The sequence below is a fragment of the Oratosquilla oratoria genome, chromosome 13, assembly GCF_046742065.1.
Source record: "Oratosquilla oratoria isolate Oo_2021 chromosome 13, ASM4674206v1, whole genome shotgun sequence".
NCBI classification, from domain to species: Eukaryota; Metazoa; Arthropoda; class Malacostraca; order Stomatopoda; family Squillidae; genus Oratosquilla; species Oratosquilla oratoria.
In genome coordinates, this window is record NC_134789.1 from 27,268,124 (window position 1) to 27,293,123 (window position 25,000).

The following is a 25,000-nucleotide window of genomic DNA, read 5'->3' on the forward strand; positions in this document are numbered from 1 at the left end:
TCGGATGTCCGTGGTGAACTGCGAGATGAGGTCAGTGTGACCCAGCTGTCGTGGGGAGTAAGAAGATTTGTTGTTGAGAAACGTGGTAGTGAGGGGTTTGTGGTCGGTGTAAAAGTGGAATTTTTGACCTACAAAATAGTGAAAATGGTTTATCGCTTTGTAGATCTCAAGGAGTTCTCTATCTTAAGCACTGTATTTGGACTCTGCCTTGTTAAATTTCTTAGAGAAAAAGGCGAGGAGTTTCCAACCACCATGAACGTGCTGCTAAAGGACCCCACCAATGCCAATGCTGAAAGCATCTGTAGTGATTGAAATGTCTGGGAAACGTTAGTGAAGGCTTCTTTAGCTGCAGTAAAGGAGTCTTCCATTTCCGGTGTCCAAACTAAGGTGATGGTTCGACCACGTTTACAGGGCTTGATCATCGCATAGAGTGGTTTCAGCAATAGAGAACAATGAGGGATGAAACGGTTCTAGAAATTGACCATTGCTAGAAACTCCTTGAGTTGGCGCTGCGTGGTAGGTTTCGGGAAACGACGGATAGTCTCACATTTGTCATGGAGGGGAGCGATTCCGTGTGAAGTGACAGTGTGACCAAGGAAGGTGATGGAGGAAACACCAAATACGGATTTTTCCATGTTTAATTACACTCTGTAGCTCTGCAGACAATTTAGACCTTCCCGTAGGTGTTGTTCGTGCGTCACTTGGTCAGGATTGGCAATGAGGACATCATTAAAGTATGCGAAGCAGAAAGAAATGCCTCGCAGAACTTCGTTGATGAAGCGTTGAAAGGTTTGAGTAGCGTTTCGTAATCCAAAGGGCATCCGTACATATTCAAACAAACCAAAAGGGGTGATAATGGCAGTTTTCGGGATGTCCGCAGGGTGGACGGGGATCTGGTGAAAGACTTTCACGGGGTCGATCCTGGAGAAGATGCTGCAACCGGAGAGTTGAGAGGAGAACTCCTTGATATTGGGAACGGGATAACTTTCCTTGACAGTGCGTGAGTTGAGAGCACGATAGTCTCCACATAGCCGTAGCTCACCATTCTTCTTAGGGACTATGTGAAGTGCACTGGACCAGTTACTGGAGCTAGGACAGAGGATGCCTTGGTGCATAAGTGATTCAAACTCTTGCTTGGCTAGTTTTAAACTCTCAGGAGTTAAGCGGCGAGCCTTGACGTGAGTTGGTGGTCCAGTAGTTTCAATGAAGTGAGTAACGGGATGCTTGACTGGTGTTTCGGCAGAATATGGCTGTGTCAGCGTTAGGAAGGACTTCAACAAGGAGGAGTATTGATAATTAGACTGGATGACAGTTATGCGTTTGCTTTAGCCAGATGCATGCTGTGCACTCGTTGTGATGGAAGAGAGTGGATCAAGCAATTTACGGCCTTTTAAGTCTACCAAGAGGCCATAGTGAGACAAAAAGTCAGCACCTAAGATGGGCTGGGAGTCATCTTCAACATAAAAGGTCCACTCTCAAAGGAACGGCGGAGCTTAAGGATGAGTTGTATGGTATGGAGCTTGTAGACGGGATTCTTGGTACCGTTGGCAGCGTAGAGGTGCAAGATTGGAAGCAGAGACTTTTGAAAAGCTCGAGTTGGCAAAACACAGACATTGGAACCAGAGTCGACCAGGTACTTTGTGTTCGAAAGTTGGTCGTACAGATGAAGCAGCGCTGAGGAGGAGGTACGAGCACTATGTGCCGTTAATGCTTGTTACTGGGGTTTAAAGGCTTAGCGTAGGTGCATGGAGCTTTACACTTGTTGGCTGCAGTTCCAAACTTCTCATGGTAGAAGCATACCGGAGATTACAAAGTACGGTTCCTAGAGTGTGATCTGCGCTGGAAACGGTGTCGAGAATACGAGCGGGAATGTGAGTGATTGCCAAGTCGTTTCTGCATCTGCTGTACGTGCAGAGAATGTTGTGAAATAAGATCGGCAAGTTGCTTGGTGTCTTGCGCAGTGACGGTTGAGATGGTAGACGATTGTGTTAGTGGAATAATTCCCATAAATTCATCGCCAAGGATAGCTAGTGCATCGACGGCAAGGGTGTCCTTGACGGTGAATACGCTGCGTTGGGTCGCAGGAGGTAACCATTTGTAGAATATATATGTATGTATGTATACTTTTCCCTCACTTCACCTTTTTTACCCTCTTTTTCATCTAAGTCCTCTCCTTCTCTATTACTCCTGCCATCACAGCCGGCTCAACATATATGTGTGTGTATATATATATATATATATATATATATATATATACATATATATATACATATATATATATATGTATATATGTATGTATACATATATATATATATGTATACATATATATATATATATATATATATATATATATATATATATATATAATACTTTTCGACCCACCATCGAAGAATGAGATAAGATGGACAGAAATTCTGTATATTTTGACTACTATCTGTGGTTCTCTTCAGCAGAATGATACATAGTGTGGAGTATGAGATTATATATAGCTATGAAGTGTATGTTTGGGAACAGAGAAATGGGGTACTCAGGTTATATGTCCTTGATGAGGTCGGGGCGGAGGTTGACCGGTAGTGAGGTCAAGCCCGACTGCTTTAGAGATTGATTTCTTAGCAGCCATCCAAGTTATGCAGTCTGGGGAGCACTGACCTTTGGAGATATTAAAATTAGGTATATGTTTAATAAGGGAGGATTCTACAATTTTCCTTCTAAAGCTGCAATGGGATTTATAGCCGATGGTAGCATTATCCCAGTCCATGCGATGATCCTCTTTGCTGGTATGTAGGAACACTGCGGAATTCTCTTGACCATATTTGATGGAGTTCTTATGTTTCTTAACTCTTGTAGTCAGTTCTCTTCCTGTTTGGCCACTGTACACTTTTTATAGTCCTTACAAGGTAGTTTGTAAGCCCCGGGGCTGGTGTCCACATTCGTCCTTCGATGTACTTTCACTACTTTCCTAAAAATACTGTTTGGGTAATTAAATATCATATTGATTGGTAGTGTTTTGGATCAGGGGTTTACTGACTCATTGTATGGGAGTATAATGTTGCTATCATTCCACTTATACTTGTTATCTGGGTTAAGTGTCTTATGAAAATTGCTTTTTACCTTGCTCATTGCTTTGGACAAAAACCACCACAGATATCCTAATTTTGAAAGTTGGGTACTCACTAGTTCTAATTCTTTGTCAAGGTGTTGTGAGCTGCATATCCTCAACGCTCTTAGATATAAACCCGAAGCAACACTACGTTTAATGTTATCAGGATGACTTCTGAAAAAATGTAAATAATTGCCGGAGTGAGTGGGTTTCCTGTATACAGAAAATGACAATTGGTCCGGACACCTGATCACCAATATGTCCATAAAAAAGGCATTTTTCCTTCTTCCCATTTCACCTTGAAAGTTATGCTATGTGCTAATTTTTTTTTTCCAAGAATGTACTGAATGGGGTAAACGCCTGTTCCAAAACACTACCGATCAACATGATATTTAATTACCCAAACAGTATTTTTAGGAAAGTAGTGAAGGTACACCGAAGGACGAATGTGGCTGCCAGCCCCGAGGTTTACAAACTACCTTGTAAGGACTGTAAAAAAGTGTACAGGGGCCAAACAGAAAGAGAACTGAATACAAGAGTTAAGAAACATAAGAACTCCACCAAATATGGTCAAGAAAATTCCGCAGTGTTCCTACATACCAGCAAAGAGGATCATCGCATGGACTGGGATAAAGCTACCGTCGTCTATAAACACCACTGCAGATTTCGAAGGAAAATTATAGAATCCTCCCTTATTAAACATATACCTAATTTCAATATATCCAAAGGTCAGTGCTCCCCAGACTGCATAGCTTGGATGGCTGCTAAGAAATCCATCTCTAAAGCAGCCGGGCTTGACTTCACTATCGGTCAACCTCCGCCACGACCTCGTTAAGGACATATAACCTGAGTACCCTCTTTTCTCTGTCCCCAAATGTACCCTTCATAGCTATATATACTCTCATACTCCACACTATGTATCACTCTGCTGAAGAGTACCACAGATAGTGGCCGAAATATATAGAATTTCTGTCCATCATAGCTCATTCCTCGACAGTGGGTGAATAAGTCTTATTTTACAAATGTGCTACTACATTAAACCTTCCTAATATATATATATATATATATATATATATATATATAATATATATATATATATATATATATATATATATATATACATATATATATATATATATATTATACACACACACACATACATATTATATATATATATATATATATATATTATATATATATATATATATATATATACACATGTATATGTATGTATGTATATACTTTTCCCTCATTTCATCTTTTTTACCCTCTTGTTCTTCATCTAATCCGTCTCCCTGTCTATCACTCCTGCCATCTTAGCTGGCTTAATATATATATATAAATATATATATTATATATATATATATCTATATATATATATATATATATATATACATATATATATATATATATATATGTATATACATATATATATATATATATATATATATATATATATATATATATATATATATATATATATAATTACAATAACTATCACCTCCTTGATCACACTCAGGGCCTTTCCTTGCTTTCACCCTCACTTCTCACCCTTTAACCTACCCCACCGCCACATTATCGTTTCAATGCCACTTCATTCCTCCCTCTTTACCTCCCCCTCACTTTTCCTTTCCCCCTCCTTCTTCCTTTCCATGTCTCCCTACGCTTTCCTCCGCCGCCATCACATTGCTCCATCGACCCATCGCCCCATCGATCCATCGACCGCAGCCTCAACCCCACTCGTTTCTCCCCTTCCCTCCCTTCTCCTCCCCTCCCTTCTTCTAGCCCTCTCCTCTCCTTCCCTCCCACTCCCCCTCCCTTTCTCTTCCTTCCCTCTCCCTTCCCATTCCCTCTCCCCTATGCTACTTCCTCGGAATGCCATTTGTTCCCGTATCCTTTTGCTGCTCTACCTTGTCTTCCGCCCTGATTCTCCCTAAGCCTATGACCACCCTGTCGTTCCTAGTTCGCACTCCATCCTCCTCCTCGCTTCCCTCAACCTCTCACTTACTGCAAGGTTCTGATGTTCCCTTTCCCCCTCCACGTACTCTTCGTTTACACAGACCCTCCTTCTCCGGCAACCGCTTTTCTTTGTTTCTTTCTTGCCTCGACCTCTAACTTCCCGTCACTTTGCACCTATACCTCTCTTACGTCCCTACTTTCCCTCCATTTTCCTATCACCTTTCCCCCCTCCCCTTTTCACATTCCTGCCATCTCATCCTTGCTTCCTTTCCACTTTCCCCTCTCACCCTTCCCACGTCCACTTTGTCCCTTCATTAGTGTGTGTTGGACACTTCTCTTCCCATAGGTTCTTGTTTCCTGCCATTTCTTTTTGTTCCTTTTCTTCTTCTCTCCTTTATTCAGTTTCTTTGTGTTTTCAATGTGATTTCGCCTTCCCTTTCTTTTTCATTGAAATTTATTCTTTCACTTGCGCACCTTATTTCCCATCTCCCCACATTCTCTTATCTCTCCTTTTCTATGACCTACCCGTGTGTATAACAGTCCCATCCAATCACTCTATTCATTTTAACCTGACGAAGATTTTAACTGTCCATTGTTAAATATGTTTTCTTTCGAGTTGATACTAAAGTAATAATCTTTACACTGTTTCTTTATTTCCTCTTTGTGGTATTTCATGAATTTCGTCAATATTGTTACTCTAACATTTAAGAGAACTTTTACTTAACTAACACCTACATGTTAGAATGAACAGGCAACAATACATTTCCCTCCTTCCTCATGCATTCCCCTCCGGTATAGCTCCCTTATCTTGCTCTTCAGAATCTGTCTCAAACTCCTCTGTTACTTCCTACGTCATTTGTCTTCTTCCCTGCAATGTTTCCTCTTTATCTATGCCGTTTCCCCCTTCGCCTCTCGCCTCGAGTTCTATCTCTGTAGATTCCCCCGTTAAAAACCTTTTCTAATCATCACATATTATACTCCAATATTCTTTGCCTTACATTTGTCATACATTTCTCTCCACCAGGTCTCTTTGACTTATCCATTCTTACTTTTCCTTTTCTTCTTCCTTCCCTCCTTCTCAATCTTGCTCCTCTTGTGTCTCTTTTTAGTCCTTTTCCTCCCCTGCACCCCTTCCTTCTCTCCACCTTTCTCGTGCTTTCCTCTTCCTCTTCCTTCACATAATCCCTTTCATTATCCCATTCTTCCCACTCCTTCTCCCCTTCGTTATTCCTTCTTCTTGTCTTTCAGCCCATCTCTCCCCAATTCTTCCATTATAACCTCCTCTTCCTCTTTTCTCCTCTTACTTTTTCTTTTCTATAACCATATATATCCACCACACTACATAACACACACACGCTTTCTATGTATGTATCACCATATACGCGTTTGCAACCAAGACCTCATTCACATTCCTAATTACTCAGCAGAATATTCCGTCATGGGTGATCAAAGACCACGTGAGCAGTACATGACGGAGAAGAATTGGTGCCACTGGATATTCGATATTGACAACACATCCAAAAAACAATCACACTCTCGATCAGCTGATCATTCACTACGTATAAACACATTTATTTATACTATGAAATTGCATTATGAAATTACATGACAATATACTTTAAGGTGATAATGAAGATTCTAAAGACTAATTGTAAACCCTGTATAAAAACGCTGACCTATGTAAAAACAGTACATATAAATCTCGACCCCCGCACTCCTCTATGCCAGGGGACCCTCTCATTACTTCGTCGTGCAAATACAATCACCAAAGCTACGACAAGGGTTTCCGTTAGGCCTCACATCATGTAGCAAATCTAAACACCACTACATACTGGTAACGAGGCTGAAACCCGCTACACACAGCCACAGTAGTTCAGACAAGCCTACGCTTAAATGTAGTAAGACTACATTTATGGTGGTAGTTCCAAAAACCCTACGCTTCGAAGAGAAATCTACCAAACACACCAAGCTGCAGAATAATCATATGGGCACCCACGCCCAGCCGTTGCTTACCTCAAGATTCCAATCAATTCGCAAGATATCTCGCCGCATCGAGTGAACCGCGCTCTACTGATCTCAAGATTCCAGTCAACTCACAAGATATTTCGCCACATCAAGTAAGCCACGCTCTGCTAACCTCAAGACTCCAGTCAACACACAAGACATCTCACCACATCGAGTAAGCCACGCTCTGCTGTCTTCAAGACTTCAACCAAGCCTCCGGATTCCAAGCCAGACTTACAACGAGCTATACGCCCATCACGCCCACTGTCAAGCCTTTGCCGTCTGCAGAACTCCAATCACGCCCAGCATGCTCACTCCGTAAGTGCCTAAACCCAGTGCATCATGTCGCTCATACTATTCAATTACTTCTAGAGTTCTCGGAGAAGGCGATTGACAGTCTACTTTTCCACCTTCTACCACTGTCCCCTCCAATGGCGAACCTAACGCGTCGCATCGTTTTCTCCTCGTTGCCGTAGCGTTTTGGAATCTACCCACCTTTCCCTCCACCACCATCTGCTTACTACAAGACAACTTCAAGACTATCTGTTTACCTTAACACTCGCTAGTATTGTAGTTTCTATTCACTAAAACAACGAACTCACGAACAACTAACCATATGTGCACCATCATCGCTTCCAGCGGCGAACCAAACGCTTCGTATCGTTTACCTCTCATTTACGTAACGTTACTATATATTTTCAGTTATATTCCTGTTTTTATTTTGTTGTTGCCAAACATATTCATAAGAAAGTGCTACAACCTCTATTTTAAGTGATACTTTAATATTACAAATAAATCTAAATTAGAGAAACAAAGCTACAATTACAAACAAAGAAATACACACACAATAAATAAATGAATAAATAGTTATATAAATAGATATGTAAATTAACTGATAAATAAGTAAATTGCTAGCAAAATAAACAGCAAATATATGATAAACAAAGACAAACAGCTATATAGATACGTACATAAAGTAATAAATACTTACATAAGTAAATTCATGAATAAATATATAAACAAATAATTAACTCAATATGTACATAATATCTCTCCAGTGCATGTGCTTCTATATATTTTATTCAAGACCCCTAAAACAAAATTAATTATAAGACACAATAAAGAGGCGCAACATCATTTACTATACATAATATTAGACAGACAGTATGTCTTCTGGGCATGTCGTTTGTATTTGACAAACCAACACGACAATAACGTTACATAACCTCAATCAAGCACATTTCCGAGTTCAAAACAGCAACAAAAATGTCTACGTCATCAACCCCTTCTACCATAACCTCAAAACCACACCCAAGTGATATCCATACTTAATTCCTATTAGTCATCCAAAGTCAATACACATGGAAACAAAACACCCGAGGCATAATGATAAACACCACAATAAACAAATCACAACACCCAAGTAGATAAATGTAATCTCACTGAACATTATTTTCCCCCGAGACGTAATGACATCATACGTCTCGGAAAAGAACTGGAACTTACGATCCCTCTTACGAAAACTATTCTATCCATAAAACGTCTCTACCTCCCATCAGATTGTAATGACCCAGGAATAGAATAGTGTCAATCAAAGAGCAATACAATATATAACATTACAAAAATAATATAAACAATTACACATCAATACCATATATACTAACACAAAATACAAAACCCAAATCACTACACTAATTCAAAGAATTCTCAAACATAACACTACCATCTCAAATATACGTATTCTTAAACTAAAATCTAAATATAGCTAACTTATTGACAGAAGAAACGAAATAGTAAAAAATAAAAAAATAAATGAAACAGAAATACAAAAATAATGATAAGAAAAATAGAAGAATACCTCACAAACACTCAAGAACGACAGAGTCTCATGATAAAATATCAACAATTCCCCATAAACCAGTCATTGTTCCATACGCAAACTTGAAACAATTTTGTCACACAAATCAATTAAATTCACTTCATAGATTTATCTCTGAAAAAATATAGCACACTTGCAAATACAACTCATATATCAAAAGATATTCACAACTAAGATAAACTTATTTGTTTTTTCTCATCTCAAAAGACGATGATACACTTCATACAGACAACATTAATTTATTCCAAATACAACTATATATTAGTAATAACATAAACTTTACTTATGATTCAACATTACAAAAAATCAGCCACACGATATCAAGTTATGCCAACCTACAGTAATGATCAAATGTCAAATCATACCCCACGTTGAAAATAAATATATTATCATGATGATAATTAATATATAGCGCAAGACAACTTTATTTGCCCTCCGTTGATACATAAATATTCAGTGTCCTCCCCCATGATTTTATAATCATAATGTCAATATCTGATATACATATATCCTACACACTATGATCAATATAGTTCATATATTGTATGTATTCTATAAACATGTTCTCACCAAGTTTATCAAAGAAAATTAATAAAGTTAGCAAATACTGTATATAAAATGTCATAGAAAATAGATTACGTATTACAGTGCATAGAAACAACTAAAAGAAAAAAATTGTAATAAAGTAAATGTGTAGAGTAGTAAAAATGTAGTGGTATTGACAGTGTAGAGACAAATTCTCGTGAAAAAGATAATAACATTCAGACAGACCGTAAGAAGTGAACCCTTACTCCTGGATTAATAGTTCTACCTTAACTTAGTGAAGCATGTGATATGATAAACGCTTTATTTATACCTCATTCAACCTAATTACATACCAAATAAATGTATCAATTGAATTATTTTATAATATCTAACATGTAAAAAAAATACATATTTTTACTTTATTTAGATTCACAATTCAGATATATTACATTTGATATGATCTTAACAAGCACAAACCACGAGTGATGAAACTGTACAGCATTCTTTCTTACCAAACTTACAAATTCAAATATCATGATGTCATACATATCTAAAATACATTATGTATAGACAAATACGTATCTCATAAGATATAATTTCATTCACCTAGTTATGGTAGGAAAGTCAAAAGTGTATCCAGTAAAAGTGATACTTAAATCTCACTAAAAGGAAATCCCTAACTACAGTGACAAAGCAATAATTCTATAAATTCCCATTAAAATGAAAACAGATATTTAAATACAGAAGGAAAACAAATTAAAAAACTCTCAAGACATACAGTTACTTAAGTGATAATACGAGTATATTTACTTTAATCTGGTTCATCAGTATATGATAATACGTTTATCCCTATCACTAGACCTCACTCAAACCTGAAGATTCACCAGTCAAAATTTGCCATTATAGGCCTAGCGAACTTATCATGTCATATTCCTTTTATGTAATTATGATTATCAATGCCAACTCCTTTCCGTCTAAACATTACTCTAGGTGCCGGAAGGCATCTCACAGAGGAAGGGGAGTATATGTAGCCATATGTATCCACCACACTACATAACACAAACCTAAAATATACGCTCTCTATGTATGCGTATATTCTGACGCAGCCCAAAGGGATTTATCCCCGTCTTTTCTACTTTCCGCATGAAGGGACAAAGGGGGATGGGGGTCACCTACAAAGTGAAGCGGCCTTGCTGTGGATGTGCTGTGTCTTGCTTCAATACTTCTGACCCAGTTCAGTAGGCAGGATACAGGGGTGACCATTCATCCACGAGGAGCTACGATATGTGGGAGAAAAGGGTGGTGAGTAGAAGTGCGATGGGTAGGAGTAAAATGGGTGGGAGTGAGTAAGTGCCTTATGACTTAGCTGCCTCCCTTGTAAGGGAAAAAATCACTTAGTATATAGTATATAGGTAGATGTATACGTGACCACCTACGTGTTAGCAACCAACACCACCATCCACATTCCTAATTACTCAGCAGATTATTACGTCATGGGTGATCAAAGATCTTGTGAACAGTACATGACGGAGAATCGGTGCCACTGGATGTCCGACCTTGACGACATATCTAAAAAACAATTACACGCTCGATAGAGGATACAGCTATAATCACCTGACCATACACCACAGATAAACACATTTACTAATACTAATAAGCTGCATTATGAAATTCTATGACAATGTAGCTTAAGGTGATAATGAAGAATATAAAGACTAATTGTAAACCCTGTATAAAAATGCTGACTTATATAAGAAAAAAAAATATATATATATATAAAATCCGACCCGCAGCACGCCGAGTGGTACTTTGCACAGAGACTGTACGGGCACCCTCTATGCTGGGAATCCTTTTCATTATTTCCTAGTGCTGTACGAACGACGTGGTGCGATTGACCACGTGGCATCGGAAAGGGCGCGTTGTGATCTGAGCACACACCTGTCTGTGACAGCATGACCCTGCATGACCCAATCTGATGTAATTATGAGTAGTTACACACTACGGGTCATTGCCCACGGGGTATATATATCGGCTTCAGCCGCATCTACAGCCAGTTCAATTCTAACCTCACCAATAAAAGACGAACTCAATAACCGCCTTTCTTTATTACCGTAACTCCCCCACTACATTGGTGATTTCTGACTGGAACCATGGACCCATCTTCCGTTGCTGTCGCTCTTAACAGCTCCAACTCTCCCAACAGCCAGGGGTGACATTCACACGCCTACTACCCGAAGCCGACGGAACCAGCAGGAGCATGGATTCTGACAGATGTGGCTCCTCCAAGCGTCATTTCCTTGTCTATACCGGTGTTTGCAGCTCCATCTCTCCTACGTCCGCAGTATTACTCTAAGCCCCTAAGGACGTTGGCATGAGGCTCACAGCCGCCAACGGTATCACTCTCGCCACTTATAGGTGTATACGCCTGCACCTCATCTTTGGGGGTTGTCACGGTTCCTGAAGCTTCATCCTGGCAGATGTCAAGACGGCTTTCCTCGGCGCTGACTTTCCCACTCATTAATGGTTACTGGCCAACGTCACCAACAGTCGTCTGGTCTACGCAACAGTACCCGCCTTGATGCCCTTCCAAACCGCATCACAGTCAACCACGGCTACCGCCATCGACGCTAGACATCCCTACGACCACCACTCACTGAGCCATCTGGGACAATCTCAACATTGCTTCAGGGGAGATGGCCCTCGGATCGTTGTTCCCGAAAACGGTCCTACCTCGACGCCACTCCAAACCGCATCACAGTCAACCACGGACACCGCTATCGCAGCTTGACTTTCCTAAACCACCGCTCACGGAGCCATCTGGAACAACCTCAACATGTATCCAACAGATATGGCCCTCGGTCAGTCCCCCTCGTGCAGAATACCCTCTGAAGCCAAAGCAACTTTAAGGAGAGAATACTATACAAACCACGGGGTATAATTGATCACGTGACATCAAAAAAGAACGTAGTGGCCTGAGCACATATCTGCCTATGACAGCGTGACCCGACGTGACCCAATCCGATGTAATTATGAATAATTACGCACTATGGATGATTGCCCACGCGGTATGTATAGTATGTCGGCTTCGGCATTACCCTCTTTCTTTGTTACCGTAGGCCACCTTGACCCCCCACCACCTGCTACAGTGGAAATACAATTACCAAAGCCTTGGCAAGGATTTCCATTAATCCTTACTTCATATAGCAAGGTTAAACGCCGCTAAATAGTGGTAACAAGGCTGAACCCCGCTACACATAGACACAGCGGTTCAGCAAAAGCTACTTTTAAATGTAGTAAGACTACACTTCTTCCTGCCTGCTCCTCTTGTTCTTCCCTTTACCTCTTATTCTTCCTCACCTTACTTTTGATATTTATACCTAGTTTTTATTTTTTTCTTCAACCCTCCTCCCCTCCCTCGTCCCTCCTCCCTCCTCCCTCTTTCCTCCTCCCTACTCCCTCCTCCCTCCTCCATTATTTTCTCCCCTCTGCTGGATGATCTTAACAAATCGTTCACATGGTCGGTGAAATGGCAAATGGACTTCAATATCTCAAAGTGCAGCGTGTTAAACGTAGGGCTACACAACCCCGAAAAGAGATATAGATTAGATAACACGTTTCCAGAGAAAGCTGAGTGGAAGAGAGACTTGGGAGTTCTAGTGAATCCTGAACTTATGTCCAGGAAGCAATGCATTAGCGCCAGGAATAAAGCTAACAGAGCATTAGGTTTCATTGCTAGGACGGCTACGAATAAAAGTGCAGAAGTAATTATAGATTTCTATCTAGTGTTAGTTAGACCCATCCTTGACTTTGCGGTACAGTTTAGGTCTCCGTCTTATAGAATGGACATGAATTTACTAGAATTAGTACAGTGAGGATATAGGCTCAGAAATTTACCTAACGAAGAAAGGCTTAGGCGCATTAACTTACACTCTATGGAAAGACCCAGAGTGAGGGTGATCTAATATAGGTGTTTAAGTGGATCAAGGGCTTTAATAAGGATGATGCAAATAAGGTCATCATATTCAAACAAGAAGGCAGGATTTGCAGTAATGGAGTTAAATTGGACAAATTTAGGTTTAAGGAGGAAACGAGCAAGAACAAGTTTACTAATAGGATTGTCAACAAATGGAATAGACTTAGTAACCATGTAGTGAGAGCTGAAACTATCAGTTGTTTTAAGAAATGGTTAGACAATTTTATGGATGGGGATGACAAGGGGTAATGGACATGGAACTGCCTGGTGTAGGTGAATCCTACCATTGCTAACCATTGCAATATATCAAGCGCCATAACACGTAATCCACATACGTAAAAGAAGGTACCCGACAAACACTAGTCTTTGGCAATACCTCCAATCTTGCAACGTTCACATTCCCAAATGATAAGCAGCTGACTTAGACTATGGAATGCTGCTAAAGTCAAGGTAAATAACATCGTAATTATCATTGTTATCTGACGCCTTATATACTTTAGTGTAAAAGGATAGAAGATTAGTTACATATGACTTACCCTTGGAGAAACCATGCTGTGAATCACGAATTAAACTATGTCTTTCGATGTGTTCTCTGAGTCTATTTACTATTACTGATTCAAGCATTTCCTATAACCGATGTCAAACTGATTGGCCTGTAGTTGCATATAGACTATGTATCTCCCTTCTTAAAACAGGAACAACGTTTGCTTGCCTCGAAGCAGTAGACACAAAACCAGTGTCTACTGATTTATCAAATATTTTAGTTAACTGGTCGCAGATTTCAAATTTACACTCCTTTAGCATTCTCGGAAAAATTTCGTCTGGACCCGGGAATTTTGTAGCTTTAAGTCTTTCAATCTGCTTGACTACTTCTACTTTATTAATGCTGATATTAGATAGACTACTTTCTTCATCCGCTCTGAAAATCGGATCGCAGTCAGGTACTTTATCTAACCTCTCATTAGTAAACACCGATAGAAAATAATTGTTAAACTCATCACTCATTTTTTCCTCCGATTCTATCATGACATTTTCATCGTTTTTAATTGGTCCTATTCTTCATTTATTTTTTGTTCTATAGAGATGAAAGAAACCCTTTGGGTTCGATCTTGCTTGACTAGCAACCTAAATTTTATAACTACGTTTCGCTGTAGGTGTATTCTTTTCAACCAGCTTTACCATTTCGTTATATCTCGATCTAAGGTGTGTTTCCCCGTTTTTATTTTTACATAAAGTTCTTTTTCAATCCCATCTCATGTTTCAATCTGTCTGTCATCCATTTGGGAGTATTACTATTTTTCCGTATTGACTTTAGGGGGACAAATGTATTTTGTGTATTAATAATTAAATCAGATTGCTATACATTTCATCCAAATCGCTGACCTGTCTGTTGAGCCCTCGCCCCCAAATGACCTGACCCAAGGTATGCATATTACGCTCCGTGACCCGACCCCTGGTCATGACCTGACCCCGGTCACGCACAGAGACTCGACACTGTCCGAAACGTCCACAACGTCCGCATGACATTTCATATTCAATTTGAAATAGGTTTTTATATTGTCAAAGTTTGTTCTCCTGAAGTCTGGTACTTGGACGTTATTCGTATTTTTTAATTCTTCCCAAATAATATTAAATCTTATTTCTTGATGATTGCTAGAGCCTAGGCTATCTCCCACTTTTACGTTACTCATTAGGTGGTCATTATTAGTTAAAATTAAGTCCAGAGTGTTTTCTCCCCTCGTAGGATCGGTAATCACTTGTTGTAAGAAATTATCCTGCAACACATCTAGGAATTTCTTTGTTTCCTGATCTTCTATTAAAGTTTCCCAGTCAATGTTTCTATAATTGAAATCTCCCATGATCACAGCGTTTTTGTACTGGGACGATCTGTGAATTTCATGAATCAGGGGATCAGTCTGCTCAATGCTAAGGTTAGGAGGTCTATACAAGACGCCAATAATAACTCTTTTATTCTTGCCTATAATCTCTACCCAAATGAATTCCGTACAGTCCTCTTCCTTAATCGAATTGTTGATAATACAGTTTATTGTATTTTTAACGAAAAGTGCTACACCTCCCCACTCCTGACCCTATCCCTGTGAAAAAAAAATTAGATCCTTCTATTTCGATTTCCGGAAGGAAATGTTTATCAGCCATGTTGATCCAGGACTCGGTAATAGCTATAATATCGAAATTCTCTACGCATACTTTATCTCGCAGCAAATCAATTTGGTTAATTATGCCTCTGTTATTTGTATAGTAAACTTTAAGTTTATTATCCCTCCACCTGCTTTGGTGATTCTTTTCACAGTCCCTCTCTAAGTTGTTTCTATTGCCTAAACTATATTCCGATACTCCCCCCTCCCCAACTCCCACGTAATCTACCCGAAAAAACTCTGTAGGGTGCCTATTTTTCACTGAAGGGATTCAGAAAGGAGCAGAAATCCTCTGGGCGACAAGTGCACCCCGTCCATTGTATATCAATGGTTCCTACCGTAAAAGTGGTCCCAGTTGTCGACAAATTCCCATCCATTGGCCTTAAAATGTTTTGCCAGCCTACAATTCATTGCAATAGCCCTGGAATGCCACATGACTCCAACTCTACGCCTCGGAAGGATTCCACATACAACAGGAACACCTCCCCTATATCTAATCTTGTCTAGCGCATCCCGGAACCGCGCAAACAATTCCTCACTCCCTAACTTACCTATATCATTGCCCCCGGCACTTAAGCAAACTACAGGGTCCTTACCTTCCCCTATTAAACACTCTTCAATCCTATATCTAACATCTCCTATCCCCGCGCCGGTGAAACACACCTGCGTCCTATGTTTCCTATCTTTATTGCAGAAAGCCCTGTCTAAGTACCTCACTTGACTCTCCTAAAACCAAAATCTTACCTTTGGGCAGGGATCCAGCGTCTGCCCTTCCCTTCTTCTCTTGAATTTCATTTGTTTATTCTTCCTGCAGATTCACTAGTACTTGAAACGAATTCTTGCAATCGAGTGGGGCTGGTGAGGACTTTTTCCATTATTCCGCATCTTGTTTTTCGCCGTTTTCCATCCAAGCTCATAGCTAGTTTTATCTTCTTCTTCGAGAGGAGAACTCGATTCTCCTCTTTAAGGCATTTTACAGCATTTTCCAAGGCTTCAATTCTACTAAGTAGATATTATACCTCATCAGCGCTGAACATGGTAACACAACCACTCGCCATATCACTAACTGAAGCAGCTACCCGGTTGACCTGACCTGAGTGACGACTACTGCTCAAGATCTCCTCCGTTTCCTACATATTTTTTACCTCCTCTTTTCTTTATTTCCATCTTCCATACCAGAGCTGGGGTATTATACAGTAGTGTTGCATTGTTTCAATCAGTCAATGCTTTAGGGACTTTTGGGACGCCCCTCCTGACTAACGCCACACACAATTTGTTAAAACTGTCCTTTAACACTTTTATAAATCTACCTCTTCTTACCACTCATGATAAAGGGGTGTGGGAGTGGAGAAGAATTCTGACACCATAATGCAAATCGTAAAAGGTGACATATTGGGACGGAGTGATGAGACTAGGAATCCTTATCTATGTATATTAATCCTACGAGAATTAAAGACATAAGATGATCTGGGAAGGGAATTCGAGTGAGAACCTTAAATATTGGGTCACTATATTTTTTGTTAGAGATGAGAGTAAAAGAATAGAAATCAACAGCTTGTTTCTAAAATGAATATATTAAGATTAAATGCAACTAAATTGAAAAAGATGGATGTTTTTGAATTTGCGAGTAATGAGGTTATGGGTCTGTGTATGTTCATCCTACAAGAATTGAACGCATAAGAGAGTCTGGGAAGAGAATTCCAGCGAGAACTCTGAGAATTAGGTAATTATGTGTCCATGGTTCTCGTAGAAATGAGAGTAATAGGGGAAAAGATGACAGCTTATTTATGAGATGGAAGATGAGTGTGTTAGCGTTAAATGAAATTAAATTGAAGACAGGATGATTTTGAGTTTGCGAGTGCGATGGGGAGGGTGTCGGGAATGATAAGGGGGCGAGGTAGGAAAGAGATGTGCTGGTCAGTGATAAGACAGGAAAGCGCGTGGTAGGATGGAGGGAAGTGTCTTCAAGGATGTGTGTGAGGGCAAAACTGAGAATGTTATAAGGAAGAAGTGAAAATGTGCGCTAAGATGGTATATGTAATTAGAGGTATGGGAGGGGAAAAAAGGAAAGATAGTGAATGGTGGAATAAAAAGGTAAAGGCGGTAGCAGAAGAGAAAAAGTGAGCGCATGTGGATTGGTTGTAAGGTATATTTGAGAAAACGTATGTATTAAGGGGGATCAGACGGACTGATAGAAAATATTAATAAAGAAAAAAAAAGTTTTTTTATATATCGACTTGATATTTTTACAGTATAATCAAATTACTATTTTCCATATTTCATAAGTATTTGAACGGTGTATGTCCGTCTCTTCATCCGGCAGTCTGTATAATATCAATGATGACGTCACAAATGTTTTCCGATCTTAATACTTTACCTAGACTAACCTGCTTTTGCCTGTAAAATCTCAAATACCATACAAACAGCGTGTAATTTTTTTTCTAAAATCTTAATAGATCAGGATATACAAAGGTCATAAAGTGCATGACTTTGTGACGTCGCACCGATAGCGTTTTTTTCCGATAAAATTTCCTCTAGCGATATAATTTATCATTTCAATAATTTATTAAAACTTACAGGAGAAAGACACAACATTCATGCGTTAGTATGGCAAGTTTGAAGAAAATTTGATTATTTTTCGAAATTTGCCAAATATTTGAAACCGAAAAATCTTTGTTTTGAGTAATCGCGCTTCAAAGTTTTCAGTAAGATGTCTGAACTTTTTCGTACAACATAATTTGGTTTCGTATGTTATGACTGGAATTATTTTCTAATATAACATTCTAAAAATTTCTATACATAAATTATATTCAACATCTTTGTTTACAATGATATTTAGAATAGACATTATCCTTTTTCACCTACTTTGGTATCTTTTGAAAGTTGCAATGGTGAGCCCTTTCTTCTCTCTCTCTCCTTTTATGTGCCTTTATCAGCTTTTATGGGTAAAAGCCTCACTGCTGTGGTGCCGTCAGTGTCAAATCATTGATAAGAGCTATTTTTTAATCAGCAATGGGCACCTTCCCTTGTCACCAGAGAAGTGAGTGCGACCTATTGGAAAAGGTTTATTTCATCAAAAAGCACAAATTTTTGCCCGAGTCTGCACGACAACTGAGAGAAAAAGATGCTAAATGCCACTAGATTTTCACACACAAAACAAAGGGAAATATTGAGAAAAAGACACGCAGAAAAGAGTTGCATTTCGCCACGTTTAGGGTTCATTCTTGAAGGTGGCTAATACACCCATTGTCTTTTTAAACCTACTTAGCACATGTTAGCGAGCGCTAATGGCTAAAATTAACTTTCCTGTGTATTTTTTAATAATGTTGGAATATAAATCCATGCAAAACAAAATTTTCACTTCTTTTCTAAATTAGCTTTCCAGAGCGTCAGATCCCCCTAAGAAGAAGTAGCATTGTGTACAAAAAAGGTAAGTGGGATGAGAAGGAGAGGAGGGAATAAAAGGAAAGATATTGAATGGTTTGAGAAAGAGGTGAAGGTGGTAGCAGAAGAGAAGAAGCTAGCGTATGTGGTTTGGTTGCAAGGTAGAATTAGGGAAGCATAATAATGGTACAAGAAGAAGAGAGTAAAAGCAATACGCAAAGTGGGGAAGGCAAAAAGGAAAGCAGGTGTTAGATGGTGTATGAGTTTGACAAAAAATCAAGATAATAGAAATATTTTTTAAAGGAAATGAAGAGAATGAGGAAAAAAGAGTTAGGTAGAAAGAGAAAGCAAAGGATGCATATGGACGGGTGTTAATGGAAACGAAGTCTCTCAGGAGAAATGGGTAGAGTAATTCAGAGGAATTAGTTACATACTTTCCATCAACTCAGGCCAAACCTAGCAAGCCCATGACAATCGGGGGCCTGCCAAGGGATGGTAATTTATATTTACATGAAATAAATTAGCGACCCGTAGGTAATATCGAGGTCTGCTAACCACTTAACGTCAATTACCAGTAACACGTGCGTTTATAACTTTGTTCATTACTCCCATACACTTACTATCACTGAACTATTTATACATTGTTCTATTTGCGTTTAAAATACCAATATTACGTTAGGTTAGATGATAGGATGTAAATTTATACATCTTTTATTTGTGTTTAAAATACCAATATTATGTTAGGTTAGATGATAGGATGTAAATTTATGCATGTTCTATTTGTGTTTCAAATACCAATATAACGTTAGGTTGAATGATAGGATTTAAAACATTTGTCGATTATTCGAACTGTGTGAGACCCTGACATTTATATGTCCGACGTTTTCAATTGGTTCCAAAGAAGAACCACTATTTATCAAGTTCGCAGTAACTCGTCCAAATAATTTTCCGGTATTCAACTACCAATCCCCCCCGAGTTAACTAGGGACCTTCAAAACTACCGACTTGCTGTAGCTTTACGTCGAACCATTGTTATGACCCCGTTATAGAGATCTTTCCCTCAGTATCTGTGCTTAGGAGATTCATACTTCCCCCCCCACACAACTTATAAAGCTCACTATACTTGCACAGTAAGCCATGTATTTTAAGGTTCAGACCATTAGTTAGCCATATTCTGATACAGCGACATTCTATGTGTGAGCTCTCCTCTTTCCTACCGGGAAACCTCTTAGCAGACTATCCGTAGGTTCGGCGTGTAGTTCTGAGCGCTGACACCTTAGTATACATACCGTCCATAGAATAAATGTTCATAGACCGGGTTCTTACACTGATCCACCAGCAATTTCACTCCACCCGAACAGGGAATTTATACCATTTCCATATGTGAAGTCCAAGATTTGGTTAACACTAATTCTCTAGAGTGGAATTCTACGAGTAAAGACATACTCAATCATCTTAAGTCAAACTTAGCCCCTTCTTACCGTTAAAATGGCTTTCAATATAGATACTTTTGTTAATAATCCTTCAGAGGATCAGTTAGAGTGTAATCTCAAGAAGGATGATGGGAGACTGTTAGCTCAAACCTACCAAATTAATACCCCTTCTAAATTACGAAAGGATGAACTTAAAAGAGTGGTTATTGAACACCTCGTAGCTTCATTTGAACTGGATTCAGACGCATTCAAACTAATTCACCAGGAGAGTGCTCGTGACGTAACTGAAAGAGACCTGAATGTAAGCAACAGTGACCCCTCCCTTTCAGCCCGAAGCCCGCGCTCCCCCCCCTACCCCACTCTCCCTTAAATAGATCAGTTGTATCTTTAGAATTAGAGAAAGTTAAACTAGGGAGAGAAAGAATGAGACAAGAAAGTGAGGAACGAGATAGGAGTAATAAATCTGCCCACCTGTTAAATACCCAAGTTGCCTCTATTCCCAATTTTAATGAGTCAGCCCCAGAATACTTCTTTAGGTAATTTGAACGTCTAGCTGAGCATTTAAACTGGCCTGTAGAAGAATGGGTATGGATTATTCAAAGCAAATTGGTAGGAACAGCCGCCAAAGTCTTCAACAGTCTTGAGGAGTACTCTTTCTATGCATTAGTCAAATCTAGTATCCTCAATGCCTATCAAGTTACTCTTGAGTCTTACCGTCAAAAGTTCCGAAACTTGACCAAATCAAATAACTCGACATTTGTCGAATTTGCCTCTGAAAAACTTAGAATCTTAAACAATGGCTCTCTGCCACCAAAGTAAAAACTTATGATCAACTCGTTAACTTGATGGTCCTCGAGGAATTTAAACGTAGAATTCCATTCCAAATCATGCTTCATTTAAATGGGAAAGATGTGCTTGATTGAACTAAAGCAGCCCTACTTGCCGATCAATTTGCGGTGATTAACAGGTTGAACGTACAGCGGGGAAGCAATTTTGTAAAGCCATCAGTAGGTTCCCCTGCCATTTCCGATGATAAGCAGGCAGAAAAGACCTCTATCCCTACCCACCTCTACTCTTCCTGTAACTACTGTAAAAAACCTGACCATCACATCACTCAATGCCAAGAGCCAAGTTGTAGAATTTCAAAGTGCCCTAGTGGGTCGAAAGCACCTACCCAGTATACTGGACCAGAATCTTACGGTCCTCATAAACCAGTGACCCATGTAGTAAAAGGTACCTTTCCCCCCTGTGAAGATGCCTTTAAAGATTTCAAGTCCCATGGTGAAATTTCTACTGATGAGAAAAGCCCCCTTTTCCCTATAACAATATTACGCGATACTGGAGCAGCTCAGTCCATAGTGAGCAAACAGGCTTTGCCTGAGATAAATAAGAGAATGACAGGAAGGAAAGTAACTGTCAGTGATTTATCCTCTACCCAGTCCATTGATCTAGTTCGAGTATTTCTAAAATGTAATTTGTTCCAGAGAGAAATAGAAGTTGGCGTCTGGAAAGACTCTATGCCTGTCCCCGGGGTTGATATCATCCTAGAAAATTATCTATCTGGTTTTATGGTTGTTCCTCCTCCAGATATTACAAAGTTCTCTAGTGACAAGACCCCTACCGTTGTGGAAGATCACCTTCACCCTGATATTTTTTTCCCTGTGCGCAGTCACCAGATCTGAAACTCCCCTCTCTGATAGTAATGTATCTCATAAGTTTGATCTCCCCAACCAAATAATTTCCCGAGAGAGCTTAATCAAAGCTCAACACGATGATCTCACCTTAAAGAATTTCCATAGACTAACGGTCGATTCCAGGGAAGAGGTCGACCATTTCCCAGGTTACTATTACCAGGCCCTTTTCTTTTTGACGCAGCCCGACGGTATTTCTCCCCGTCCCCGCCTTATATGCAAAGGGGGACGGAGAGGGGGGGTCGCCGATTAAATGAAGCGGCCTTGCTGTGTATGTACTGTGTCTTGCGACACTGCTTCTGACCCAGGGCGGTGGGCAGGGTGCAGGGATGACCCGTCATCCAGGAGGTGCTCAGATGAGAGGAAGGGTGGGAGGGGTGTGGAGTGTATTTAGGGATGAAATGGGTGGGAGTGTTTTTATGCCTTTCCCTTCTTGGCTACCTCCCTTGGAAGGGGGAAAAAGCCTTGGTATGGTATACTATTACCAGGATGGTATCTTGATGAGATATAGCAAACCTTCCAATTGCTCTGACCGCGATTCTTGGGCAGAGGTCCACCAGATAGTTATCCCTTTATCCATCGGGAATCAAGTGATTGAAATAGCCCGTAATGGAGCTGGAGAACATATGGGAGCCAATAAAACTTACAAGAAAATTAACTTTCATTTCTTCTGGCCTAGTTAAAAAAAAAAAAAAAAATCTCAGAAAATGTGAGGTCTTGCCACATATGCCAAATGGTGGGCAAGCCGAACCAGAAAATTCCTCAGGCTCCCTTAAACCCCATTCCAGTTTGAGATGTGCCCTTTGATAGAATTATTATAGACTGTGTTGGACCCCTGTCTAAGACCAAAAAGGAAAATAAATTCATTCTTATTGTTATGTGCCAAATAACGAGGTATCCTGAAGCTTTTCATCTTAATAAAATAAATGCCAAAGTTTTAGCTGACACCTTGTTGAATTTTTTACTCAACTAGGATTGCCAAAAAAATTCAATCCGATCGAGGAACTAACTTCACGAACGACCTCTTTGCCAGTGTTCTAAAGGAGCTAGGTATTTTCCGAATCCTGTCCTCTGCTTATCATCCGAAATCACAAAGGGTACTAGAACGTTTTCATCAATCTCTTAAGTCAATGCTAAAAAAATATTGCAATCAATCCTCATTAGGTTGGGATGAGGGGTTTCCACTACTGCTGCTCACGGTCAGAGAGACGGCTCAACAGTCATTGGGATACTCTCCCTTTGAACTGCTCTATGGGCGCCAGATGAGAGAGCCCCTCAAGTTTCTAAAAGAACAATTGTACCAGGAAACTCCTCAATATCCTAACCAGACAGTGAATAAATTCTTAGATAAATTAAAAAGTCAACTGCACAAAGTAAGAGGCATTGCCTTAGAAAATTTAAAAACCTCTCTACAAAAAACGAAGGCTCATTTTGAAAAAAGGTTAAAGTTAGGAAATTCAATCTAGGTGATGAGGTATTTCTTCTCTTACCTGTCCCAGAGACACCTCTTTCTCTGAAATTCCAGGGCCCTTATGTAGCTTCTCATCGGCTGGATAAGCAAAATTACGTAGTCCTCACTCCTGACTGTCGTAAAGAGTCTAGACTCGTTCACATCAATCTAATGAAAGAGTACGTCCGTAGAAAGCCTATTGATGTGCCAGAGACACCAGTATCATGCCTTGTAAAATCCCCCCTTACCGATGAACCTAACTTTCGAGAGATCGATACGACTGCTCTCAAGTCCAACTCTGCCCTCCTTGCAGACCCTAGTCAGTACCTTGGGCACCTAGATGAAACGAAACGGGAAAGCATAATTCGGTTATTCGAGAAACACCCCTCGTCTTCTCGGATAAACCAGGATTGTGCACCACCATTAACCATGATATAGAATTGCACCCTAATACCCTTCCTATCCGACAGACCACTTACCGCTTCAACCCCCACAAGGCAGAAAAGATGCAGAGAGAAGTGGCCTACCTGTTGGAGAACGGACTAGCTGAACCTAGCTGCTCCCCCTGGGCATCGCCGGCGCTTCGAGACCCTTCGGCAGTTCCTGAGCAGCGAACCGGTGTTGAAGACCCCCGACTACTCCCAACCCTTCGTCCTCCACGTAGACGCATCGGGAGAAGGGATAGGAGGGGTCTTGCTGCAGGCAGACGACAACACCCGGGCTTTGCATCCCGTGTGTTACTACTCTGCCAAACTGCTACCCTACCAGCGATCATACTCTACAGGGGAGAAGAAGGCCTTAGCCCTCGTCTCTATATTCAATTATTTCGAGTAATACCTGACGTATCCTGGTCATGTAACGCTCGTCTTCTCCGACCACAACCCTCTTTCCAATCAACGAGTCCTCCGGTGGGCCCTTGTCCTCCAAGCCTTCAATTTTCGCATGGTCCACATCAAAGGAGAAGACAACATAATTACTGACACCCTGTCTAGGGGAGCGACCAGCCTCCTAGACGATTCAGGGTGACTAAGGACTCTCTAGTCCAGCTGTCCCCCGTTACGCTGGACTTCCGGAGGGGGGTGTTATAGCCAACCGTGAATCGAATGAGACTTTCAAATCACCCGCCTGCTACTATCGAAGCTTTGAATTCGTCTCATCATCCCCAACGTATAACCAACGTTGATCTTCGAATCATGACCATGAAGCTATTAGCCAAGCCCCCCTCGGTTATATATAGGTATATAAAGGGGCCGGCCCTCAGCCTACCCTCTCTCTTACCTACAACCCCCCCTGTGGACTTCACCTTCCTGGTCTTACCCCTTCGCCGCTGTTGATTGTGCACCAAGTAACGCAAGTATAGTGTAAACCATTAATCTTGGACATCAGTAATCTTGTTTCTTTATTTGTTATATGTAATTTACTAAGAACTTTATTATTATGTTAAGT